Source organism: Eptesicus fuscus, chromosome 22 (genome assembly GCF_027574615.1).
Source record: "Eptesicus fuscus isolate TK198812 chromosome 22, DD_ASM_mEF_20220401, whole genome shotgun sequence".
Classification (NCBI taxonomy): domain Eukaryota; kingdom Metazoa; phylum Chordata; class Mammalia; order Chiroptera; family Vespertilionidae; genus Eptesicus; species Eptesicus fuscus.
The window spans coordinates 22,425,412-22,437,903 of NC_072494.1; the positions used below are offsets into that span (position 1 = coordinate 22,425,412).

General features: G+C 42.8%; 1 long non-coding RNA gene across 1 annotated transcript in view; it reads left to right on the top strand.

Annotated features, from left to right (window-relative positions):
- The first annotated feature begins 425 nt into the window (after positions 1 to 425).
- Positions 426 to 12,492, top strand: part of LOC114233087 (uncharacterized) — an 80,969-nt gene continuing 68,902 nt past the window's right edge. Inside the window, exon 1 of the long non-coding RNA XR_008555177.1 lies at positions 426 to 442. This is a non-coding gene — a long non-coding RNA (uncharacterized LOC114233087). The remainder of the gene's footprint in view (positions 443 to 12,492) is intronic.

Below are 12,492 nucleotides of genomic sequence, written 5' to 3' on the forward strand. Positions count from 1 at the left end.
TTTGACATGCTTGATGTACACAATGGGTTGTCAATTAGAAGTATAAAAGTTACTTTTCTTTCCATCTATTTGTTATTTAGTGGGGAGAACATTGATCTCATTTTATAGACGTGGATCTAAAAGGCTCACTTATTTTAGAGATTCTGATTTGAAGCTGCTTGTTCCCTACAGATTTGTCCTTTTGTATTAAGGAAGTCCACATGCCTGTGGTGGGACCCATGGGCCTTAGAACCCTTGTACCCGGAGAACCTCACCTGAGAAGTTCACCTTCCGCTGGCTTTGAGCTTATGCAATGCACCTGGCTGAGGGCTCAGCCCAGAAGGAAGGGCAGCCCCGAAAATCACGCTCATCCTCACCATGGATCCAGGTGTCGCCATGGGAAGGGTCCTGCGCCTCTGGGAAAGAGACTTCACAGAGATTGCTGCTTCCTTCTACAGATGAGGTAAGAAATGGGAAGTGATTATCTTAACTCCCCAGAGAAAAGTATCTGCGGCCAAGTTTGTGTTAGGCTTAACTGGGCAGTGTAGTATCAAGGTGGCAAAAGTGTGTGTGTGTGTGTGTGTGTGTGTGTGTGTGTGTGTAGGGTGAGGCAGGGAATGAAGGATAGCAAATACAAGCAAAGTCCAACTTCACTGGGAAGCACAGCAGCCTTCAGCTCAGTCACACTGGGTCTTCCAGGGCTAAGTGGCTCCTCCACCCTTCCGAGTGGGAGAGGAAGTGAAGGAATTTATCTGTGGGTTCTTCCACACTCTGTCTTTCATGGTCCCAAGTTCTCTCCCTGGGGGTTAATTCCCACACAGCTCTGAGCTGTGTCACCTAGCCTCTCCCGGTAGTCCCTGGGGAAGCCAGACCCTGTGCCCACATTTCTTTTATTAAGATCTGGCCTGGTGTCAGGAGCCTTGTGTTCCCCTGGGGGTGTTGGGAGCAGGGGAAGATAGGACAGGTGGGGCCCAGCAGACCTGGGAGACGTGTAAACTGGGTTTGGTTCGTGGTAAAGGAGTTAGGGATTTTGAAAAAGGAAGTTATTTGCCTTCTCACTGAAATGGTGGCCCCGCTAGACCCCCAGTTGCCACTGACAACTTATCCACTATCTAGACTCGCATTGTCTTTAGCAACATGGAGAAGTTGTGGGTCAAGAAATCCAAATGTTGCCCTAGTCTAGTGGTCGGCAAACTCATTAGTCAACAGAGCCAAATATCAACAGTACAACGATTGAAATTTCTTTTGAGAGCCAAATTTTTTAAACTTAAACTTCTTCTAACGCCACTTCTTCAAAATAGACTCGCCCAGGCCACGGTATTTTGTGGAAGAGCCACACTCAAGGGGCCAAAGAGCTGCATGTGGCTCGCAAGCCACAGTTTGCCGACCACTGCCCTAGCCCATTTGGCTCAGTGGATAGAGCGATGGCCTGTGGACTGAAGGGTCCCTGGTTTGATTCCAGTCAATGCCACATGCCTGGGTTGCAGGCTTGATCCCCAGTAGGGGGCATGCAGGAGGCAGCCAATCAATTATTCTTTCTCTCAGCATTGATGTTTCTCTCTCTCTCTCCCGCTCCCTTTTTCTCTGAAATCAATAAAAATACATTTAAAAAAAAAAAAAAAAAGAAATCCAAATGTCCTCACTTTATGAACTAACCCACCTCATTTATCTGCCAAGTTCCACTAGTTATTGTGTGACCTTGTGAAAGCCACACTTAACCTCTCTGGGCAATTTCGTGAAGTCAGTGTAATACAACATAGGGTTCTCTTGAGAAGCCAATGCAATAGGGAACAAGTAAGCTCTTTTAAATCCCTGGTGTGCTCTACAAGGTGGGGGGCATTATTAGTACCCCCAGTCTTTCTACAGCACCACCCACCATTCCTCTTGAGACTCTTCTGGCTTCTTTCTTGGACCTTCTTGGGCTTGGTCCCAGCTGTGTTTCTAGCGTGTCTCCCTCCAGTTCTGGCCCCCAAAGCCTTTGCTCCTCCAAGCTTATCTGTCCCTTGAAACAATCTCTCCTCGGCACTCCATTAGGGAGAATTCTGACATTCATCTCAGGGATCCCAGTCTTTTGGCTATAATGGTTTGCTAGGGCAATCTCTCATGATTTCACAATTAAAAAAACACACAACCAAAACAGCTTTCTTTTGAAACTGGGTGTAAGCTTGCCACAAGTACCAACATGTTGGCAACCATAAGAGCTTGCCTGGGAAAGGTTGGCCAAACTGTACCTAGAGTCTCTGTATTCAGGCTGAAAAGAAAGGCAGGTCAGCTTGTTCATTTCATTGCTCAGCTTCCTCCTTCCCCCTTAACATCTTTTCCTATGCATTGGCTCATTTTAGCCTCCCAATAATCCCTACAAAGTAGGAAGGCCATGTCCATTTTTATAGTGAAGATGGAGGTTCCAAAAAACGGAGTGATTTGCCCAAGGCCCAGAACAGCCAGCCTGAGGCTAAGCAAGATGGGAAACTGTCTTTTATTTCCCAGTATTTTCTGTTAACACCACTGTCATTTGTTCTGACTTGTCCCTGTGCCCTTTATTCTTGATTCTCACAAGAATTTCTATCTCCAGGGAAAGTGTCCTGGCTTCACACAGGTGCTTATGTTCTTGGTAACACAATTTCTTTAACTCACCAAGGAAGTCAGTCACAGAACCATGCAGCCATTAGGGGTCAACCAAGACCATGTAGCCAGCCTCCTGCTTTGAGCTCCATGGAGGCCTAAACAATTGGTTCCTAGCTGGTTGAGGGAGCCTTGTGATGCCACGACCTGCCTCAGAGTTCAGAGCAGAAGGTCCAGGGTCTCTCTCAACTCAGCCTCATGTTTGGGGGCCTCCCTTTGGGTGGGGGAACCTGAGCTGCACCTTCCACCCGCATTCCCATAGGCATGATCACCAGACTGTAAGGGCACTAATCCCATTCATAAGGGCTCTGCTTTCATGGCCTAATCACTTCCCCAAACTGTGGGTCTTCTTGTGCCAAATGTTGGCTGGTTTCTGTTTTTCTAGTGGTGGCATTTTGAGAGGGCATCTGGGGGATGGGAGTGGAGTGAGCAGGGGCTAGAGAGGCGGAAAAGGAGATTGGGGAAGGAACTTCGGGGGAAGAGCAGAGATGAGAAATGGGGTGGAATGTGTCTGTGTGATGTTCACATATCCTGTGTTTCCCTATGAAAGGTTCATCAAATTTGTTACTCATTGGTGCTTTGGGAGTTAATGGGGGAGGGAAACCGCAGAAGTGGGATGGGACTTGTTGGGCATGAGATGAAAATGGGGGCAGCCCAAGTGCTCTGGTGCTGTACAGGTCACAAACTGGAGATTTCATTGTGGAAAAGGGGAGTCTATTGTTGGCCCATATCTTCAGAGCACTGATCTCCAAATCTGAAGATGAATGTTTACCAAGAACTTCTCCTTTACGTCTATTCCAAATCATTCCCTTTTAAACTCAGATTCAGATCTATTTTTTCAAGTTAGGCTCCAGTTGAATCCTTGCCAGTGTCCCAAACTTTGACTTACAAAATCCAGAATTGTAGAAAAAGGCGTGCTGGGGAAGAAAGAGTATATGGCCAGAGTCAATGGAAATTGTGGACCCAGCAGTTTTGGAAAATGAATTACACAGTTACAGAGGCTGGGACTGCAGCCATCGGAAGGAGCTATTCCTGTTCTGCAGAAAAGATAGTGAATTCCCACTGGGTGAAATAAATTATAGGGAAAGTCAGAAATATCTGGTTCTTCCAGTGGTTTAAATTCTCATGTTGATTGACGCCCATCAGAAGCAGCCAACAACATTGACCACACAATGGAATAATGGTGCTCATCATTAGTTCAAACGTATCCAAACTTTGTCAAGCACAATTTCATCTCCTCAACCCTATCTTATCTCACCTGTAAATCCATCTTCTATCTATGGGTGATGCCAGACCTAAGCCTGCTTCCTGGGCAACAAAAATCTCCCTTGTTTGTTAACACAGCCCCACCTTGTTAAGCTCAGGGTATTTTGTGCAGAAACATAGTCTGTACAGCTATTATAACAAAACTAGAGGCCCAGTGCACAGATTCGTGCACTGTTGGGGTCCCTCGGCCTGGCCTGCGGGGATCAGGCCAAATCCAACTCTCTGACATCCCCCGAGGAGTCCTGGATTGCGAGAGGGTGGTTCTCAGGTGACACATCCCAGAATCAGGCTCCCTCCTCTCTGGATCCAGGGTGCAAGTGAAGCAGATTTGGGGCTGACAGTGCCTCAGCAGCAACCTAACCCACGCTCATTCCATGAGGAATCGGGCTCCTTCCTCTACTGATTAGAGTGTCTGCCCCCTTGTGGTTATTGCGTGTTATAGCTATTAGGCAAATTGTCTAATGGTCGGACGGTCACTTAGGCTTTTATATATATATAGAAGACTAGAGGCCTGATGCACAAAAATTCATGTAAGAATGGGCCTTCCTTACCCTGGCTGCCGGCACCACCTTCACTCCGGCTGGAGCCACCTTTTCGCTCTGGCCCGGAGCTGCCTTTCCACCTTCCCATGCTGCCCGGAGGCCCGGAGTGGCTGGGGAAGTGCAGAATGCCTGCCCCCGGCCACTTGGTGCCTGCATATGCAAATTAACCCACCATCTTTGTTGGATTAATTTGCATACTCACTCCTGATTGCCTGGTGGGTGTCGTGAAGATATGGTCAATTTGCATCTTACTCTTTTATTAGTGTAGATAACTCAGGCTTATAAACAACAGAAATTCATTTCTCACAGTTCGGGAGGCTACAAGTCTGAGGTCAAAGTGCCAACATGATTGGGAGAACCTTTTTCCAGGTCACAGACTTCTCCCTGTGTCCTCACATGAAGGAAGGGGCTAGGGAGCTCTCTGGAACCTCTATTATTATAAGGGCACTAATTCCATTCATGAGGGCTCTGCTTTCATGACCTAATCACCTCCCAAAGGCTATACCTCCTAGTACCATCACACTGGACATCAGGATTTAACATGAATTTGGAGCTGAGGGGACAAGTTCAGACGATAGCAGTGCTACAATTTGCAGACCAAACAGTGTCTGCCTCTATGCAGGGCCCCATCTTTAGAAGTAACTAGTTGGTGTGTGTGTGTTTAAACATGAAGATGCAAACATTTATCCATATTCACATATATGCATATGTTATACATTTACATAGCAAAGGCAGGGAAGGTAACTAGGTCTAATAGGGCAATAATATAGTAACTGTTTTGAGGGATCATTGCTTTTATATAAGCTACCATTTAGATTTCAGGGCACATTTTACTTCTCATTTCACTTGACACATGAGAAAATTGTTGCAAGTTAGTTGAGCTGTAAGGTGAACTTGACTGTGATAATGGGACACAGTTCAGCAAAGACAGCAAGGTCAGCTGACCGGTGTTCTGTTCTCCTTGGCATGCTATATCTCCTGACCTGGTTCAGGATCACCTCTTTATTCTCCAAAGACTATCAGATTAGCACCAGAGTGGCCCAAGAATGTCTTGTGTACAATTAACTGGTAAGGACACCAACCAATGTATATAGAATGAATGGATTAATTAGTATGTGTAATTAATCCTAGAGAGCCTAACTTTGCACTGAACTGTCAGCCTAAATTCCTTTTCCCAGAGAAATCTAGAAATCTTGGCGAGGGGGTGTGGGGGGAAACAGACAATGTCTGTTTAAATCTCCAGTCCTACTATTCCAACTGTGTTGGTCAAGATATGCTAGATATGCTATGGTAACAAATAGCCTTCAGATCATAGGATTATGCAACAAAAGTTTATAGCTCAGACCATATCTGTTGTTGCTTTGGGCAGTTATCCAGGGCATCTGCCCTCACATGTTAACTCAACGTTCCATTCCTGTGGCTCTTCCTTATCAACACACTGATTGTCACAGCAGGGACAGAGCCGGGGGAGGGAGGGGCAAATAAGTGCTTTCACCTGGAAGTGACATAGGTCATATTTCATTTGCAAAAAGCAAGTCCCATGGCCACACTGAACTCCAAGCAGGTAGATGTATCAGTTATTGGTTCCTGTAAAATAAACCACCTCAAACTTATCCTTTCAACGACATAGTATATTATTTCTCATGTTTTTGTGAGAAGGCTGGGCAACTCCTTAGCAGGTTTTGCCTGGGTTTGCTTCTACAGCTGTATTTGGTTGGAGGATCAGCTGAGCTGAAAAGTCCTAGGTTCATGTGCCTGCCGTTGCTGCTGGCTGTTGGCTGGGGTGCCCCGGTGGCTTCAGGTGGCTTCTCCTCCAGTAGTCTCAGCTGACTTCCTTCCATGATAAGCCCAGGACAGTGTTCCAAGGGGACAAAGGTAAAAGCTGAAAGGTCTTGAGTTTGCACAACCTTTCTGCCCCATCCTGTTGGCCAAGGGGAGTCAAAGGCCAGGCCAGATTCAGAGTATGAGGAAATAGTCTCTTGATGAAAGGGTTGTAGATATGTAGCTTTGTGTTTTAATCTATTGCAGCAGGGTACCTGTACAGTTGATTCTTGTTATTTGTGATAGTTACATTCTATAAAGTCATTGCCAAGACTGATTTAGAGAATATGGAACCATTGCTCCTAGGAGAAATTCTAAGTTAGGTTCCTATGAGCTTTGGAACACATTTTCATAACTGATCAATACATAACCTTGTTGTATGTATGTATCTATTTAATGATACCTTATTATATATATATATTTATATATATATATATATATATATATATTTGACTCATTAATGTTGAACTCATGGCTAGCAGCACTATGAATAAAAGACAAAGGCAAAGAGAGAATCTTGAAAATAGTGAGAGAGAAGCAACTCATCATATACAAAAGACACTCAATAAAATTAACACTTAAACACTCCAATTAAAAGGCAGACATTGGCAGAATGGATAAAATATACCAAAATGATACAACTATATGCTTTCTATAAAAGATACATTTTAGATCCAAAGACACAAATAGATTGAAAGTAAAACAATAAAGATATACCATGTATATAGTTACTAAAAGAGAGCTGAAATAACTATATACTGATAGCAGATAAAACATTATACTAATTAAGTATACTATATCACACTAATATATGCCAAGATTGTTAGAGAAAAAGAAGGAAATTTTGATAAAGGTCAATCCATCAAAAAAGATAAAACAATGCAAAATGTCCAACAGAGTCCCAAAATACATGAGGCTAAACGACAGAATTGAAAGGAGAAACAGATAATTTAGCAATAATAGTTGGAAACCTCAATGCTTCATTTTCAATAATGAATATGAAAACTAGACAGATCAACAAGGAAATGGAAGACTTGACCAATACTATAAACTGACTAGACCTAACAGATATCTGTAGAATACTACACTCGATAACAGCAAAATACACTAAGCCAGGCAGTTGACAACTCTGTCTTAGCATTTATTTCCTCCTTTTTCAGAGCCTCAAGGTTTGCCAAAGGTGCGAGCATAGGGTCTTCTCAGGTCTTTTCTGAACATGTACAAAGCCCTGGGAATGCACCCAGCCCTGCATATGCCTGTGGACTTGTTGATTCATATTTTACTCCATGGCTTTTCCTTTTTACTTTTCCCTCAGCCTGTTGTTTATCCCAGGGGTTGTAAAGTTAAACAATTACCTTTCATTTTTGTCAACAAGCATACCAGGCTATTCACACTGGGTGAGCTTGAACATAGGTCAAATAAAGATAGCTTGCCCGTAGGGTCTTGTCAAGAAATCACAGACAGGACAAATAATGACAATTCTCTGGGAGTGAGTGCTCTAAGCTTGTTTTGCTCCTCCCTCCCTCCCTCCCTCCCAAGTAGCAGGTAGGTTTCTGGTTTTCACTGAGATTAAGGACTGTTGGCTTACAAAGCCACCACAGAGCTGGAGGGGGGCATGTTAAAATGCCACCAAGTTTGCTGTTCTTACTGAGATTCAGTGGTTTTTCTTGAATAAATAGGCTAACCAAAAAGCTTTTTGTTAATTTCCAGAGTTTTGAAAAAGTTGACCCTGCCAATTTTTGCCAGTTTCCTCATTGCCTTTATGGAGGAAAGAGTTTTTGGAGGTCCTTACTCTGATTTTTTCACTCGTGTCGATTGGTATCAACCCATTATATCAGTTAAAATTAGGTTCATCCACATGTGACAAAAAACCTGAAGTAACAGTGGCTTAAGCACACTAGTTCTATTCTCTCACATTAAAAACTTTAAAGTAAGTTCCAAAAGTTTAGAATGTTCAGAGACAGCAGCTTCTTTCAGCTTTCAACTGCATCGCTAGAGTATGCCGCTCATCTTCATGGTCTGAGATAACTGCTGACTCCAGCTGTCATATCTGCATTCCAGGAAGCAAGATTGAGGAAGAGGTGATGCAGATCACACACCCTTCCTTTAAGGACTTCCCAGAAATTGCACATGATAATTCAGAACACAGTCACATAGTCACACCTAGCTACATGGGAGGTTGAAAAATATGGTCTTTATTTAGGAGGTCATGTGTCCAGCTTAAAACCAAGGGTCTGTTACTAGGGAAGAAGGAACATTAGCTATCTCTGCCACATGCATTTGACAGGTGAGAACACTGAGGTTTAGAGAAGTTTAGGATTTTTATCAAAGGACACCCAGGCAGTATGCAGATCAGGTGATCTGACCCTAAAGCCTATACTTTCAATCTCTTTTGCCATTCACATTCAAAGAAGTTAAATAATTTGATGAGGTCCCATAGCTGCCAAGTGCAGATCTGGCCCCAAAGATCATCCTTTTTCTATTACTTACCCTTTTTCTATCATTTACTCTGGTGGGCCTCTAACAACCGTGACAAAAAAGCAGACCTCACTGTTCAAGCTGGAAATGCCCATTAAGAGACCTCAGTAAAGTACATTGAATGTTCTTTAAACACGGGGCAACAGCAGGCACCTGAAGGGCAGCAAGTGAACCAAGTTGATAGATTATTAGAAATAGAGCGAGTGAGAAACAGACACAGTGAAACTCGGTTACTTTCTGAAGTAGGATTGAGGAACCAATTTGGTACAGGCTGTGAATTGCTATTTAGAAATCAGTATTAAAGTTTAGTCTTTAACAGAAAGCTAAGCCCATTTTGTTTTGTTTTTCCCACAAATCTCCTGGACTCCCAGGCCCCACTTCACCCAGTGGGGAGGTTTTTATTAGTCCATTCTACTCACATCTGGCTCTGGGGGGTCAGGAGGGGAGGTGAGGCCCATATAACCCCAGGTCATAAAGGCCCATTGAGCCTACCCAAGACCTAAGGGAACAGACTCTAGGGCAGGCGTCCTCAAACTATGGCCCGCGGGCCACATGTGGGTGTTTTTGCGGTTTTGTTTTTTTACTTCAAAATAAGATATGTGCAGTGTGCATAGGAATTTGTTCATAGTTTTTTTTAAACTATAGTCCGGCCCTCCAACGGTCTGAGGGACAGTGAACTGGCCCCCTGTTTAAAAAGTTTGAGGACCCCTGCTCTAGGGCCTGCTTTGACTCACCATTTCTTTTTCTTTCTTCATCAACTCTTATTTTTCTTCACCTTGGATTATTCTCAAGCTGAGTTCATTGAGATCTGAATAAGGAAGGTCGTATTGTAACTACAAATTCAGGGCAGGTTTTCAGGCACAGCTCATTTCATGGTGTGCACAGAGGACACACTCACCAAGGGGATGTCAATGCAGTTGCAGTTTGATAACCAAACAGAAGGACAATTGAAGCTGTGGTGACCAATACAGCCCCATTCGAAGATAATCTATTCCCCGTGGTTTGAATCAGTAAGAGTAAAAATAAAAATGGCTCCAGCAGCTGGAGTAATTCTAGCTCTATCTAATGGTGTATGTTTGGGCTACTGAAGCTGAAAGCTCATGGTTGGACCTTGAGCCCCATAGGGAGCTACCATCTGTCCCTTCCTTTGCCCTGGTACCCCCCAAATAACCTCTGCTCATGCCTTTCTTCCACACGTATGCATGTGCAGGCAGACACACACACACACACACACACACACACACACACACGCGCGCGCGCGCAAGAATAACTCCACATTGAGCTTTTTTTTTTCAGGCTTCTTAAAAAAGTTAACAGATGTCCATCATGAGAATACCAGGTTTCATTTAATTTTTAAATTTAATTGAACACTTTATCTTTAAATAGTTATAGATTCACATGCAATGGTCAGAAATAATACAGGAAGATACCATGTGATTTTTACCCAATTTTCACCAATGGTACCATCTTGCAAAGCTATAGTACAAATCTCAACCCTAATATTGCCATTGGTACAATTCCCACATCTTATTCAGCATTTCCCCTGTCGTATGTGTACTCATTGTGTGTGAATGTTTGTTTTGTTCTATGCTATCTTATCACATGTGGAGGTTTGTGTATCAGTCACCATCTCTTATATTCCCTTTGTATGACCCCATCCATCTCCTTCTTACTCCATCCTCCCTTGACCCCCAGCCATAGCCCCTAGCAACCACCAATCTTTTCTCCATTGCTATAATTGTTTTTGTTCCAAGAAGTTATATAAATGAAATCATGACATATGTAATCTTGGGGGGATTGGGTTTTTTTCACTCAACCTAATTCCCTTGAGATCCATCCCAGGTTTAATATATATTAATGGTTGGTTCCTTTGCATTGCTGAGTAGTATCACAGTTGGTTTAACCACTTACCCACTGAAGGATATCTGGGCAATGTGATCCAGTTTCTCTGCATCCTTGTCAGCAGTTGATATTATTTTAGCCATTCCTTTGTTTGTTTGTTTTGTTAATCCTCACCTGAGGATATTTTCCATTGATTTTTAGAGAGAGTGAAAAGGAGGGGGAGAGACAGAGAGAGAAACATTGATGTGAGAGAGACATATCGGTTGGTTGCCTCTCACACAAGCCCTGACCAGGGCCCAGGGATCGAGCCTGCAACTGAGGTATGTGTCCTTGACCGGAATCAAACCTGGGACCCTTCAGTTCACAGGCTGATGCTCTATCCAAACTGAACCAAACCGGCTAGGACTCTTTTAGCCATTCTGATAGGTGTGTAGTGAGAACTCATTGTGCTAATTTAATTTTTAAAATATATCTAGTTTTATATTTCAGTTTTAAATTGTTACTGATTACTTATACAGCTTCTGTGTATTTTTATTTGAACACTTGGTGAAGTGTTGGAAAAATTTAAATATTATTCCACATAATTCCATCTCATCAGTGCACACTTTTTTCAATATGCCAAGAATTTCGTCAACACCTGCTTCTGAGACATGTCTTGATGCACAATTTTGAAACCTTTTGAAAATCGTCGCCTCCCAATGTTAATATCACATAGACTACATGACTAGTGTAGTTAAATGGCTATTCTGGCCTTCATAGGCCTACTGTAAAAAGAATTGCTTTGTCCATATACCAATTATGTTTCTATAGTCATTAAGGTTTTTTTTTCTAATAAAAAATGAAGACTATGAAAAATAAACACCTGTCTGTTTCCCTCCCAGCCCTTCCAGAATGAAAATTCACATAAGCTACTCCTTGATTCCTCCACTATGTGCACCCCGGGTTTCCCCCCCCCCCCCCCTCCCTGCCAGCTTTCAAGTCACTATACTTGCACCTGAGGGGAAGCAAGGTAGGAGGGGGAGCTCAGTCTCCCAGGCTACTATGTCCCTGGGAGGGAAATCTGACATTTTTAACAAAGACTAGAATGTTTACTTTGAAAAAAGTAGAGACCCAGTTGCCTGGATTCAATCAGGAATACATATTGAATCTGCGGGTGACCTGTAGTTACTTTGTCCCTTTTTGAATGTCCAAAGCATTAAGGAGAAAATGAGACAGCTCTACAAATACCTCATACCTGCTTGGGCTGTCTCTGCTGGTCCTCTGGGGGTGTGTATGCATCACCCTGCCACAAATGCGTGGAATGAATGGTGTAAAAACCCCGAAACAGACATCAGCTCTATGGATTACCAGGGAGTCCTAATTGGGTTCACTAGCAACAAAACTTCTATAATGTCTATAAATAGCAGGCACATGCCTCCGTAAGCAGTGCAGCTATTTATTTTTTCAATAGGGGATTCTCATGTTACAAGGACATCACAGATTACTGAATAATTTATTTAATGGTAGATTATATGGGCTTCATTCTTTGCCAATGAGCTCATTCCCAAATGTCTAAAGGAGATAAGGTGAGCACAAGCCAGAGCTCAGGCTTGGGTGAGCTGTTTATTTTTTTGTTAGACATGTATAACAATTATAGTCATATATATATATATATTCTCTCAGCTGCAAACATCATATACAATAGAGGCATTACTTTATTATTGACAGTTAGCTAACTCATAATAATACTGAGAAACACAGACTAGAATAACAAATGACCTTATCTAAACTTGGTGATTTTAACAAATGACCATGATATATAGGGGTATGTTTGTTCTCTATGAAAATATAAGGAAACAACAGGGGAGCAAAATTCAATATAACGATGGAGATGAGGGGAGAAAAAGATTTGGATGGTATTTTTCTTTGAACGTCTATTGTTATCTTTTCAATGATTTAGAGT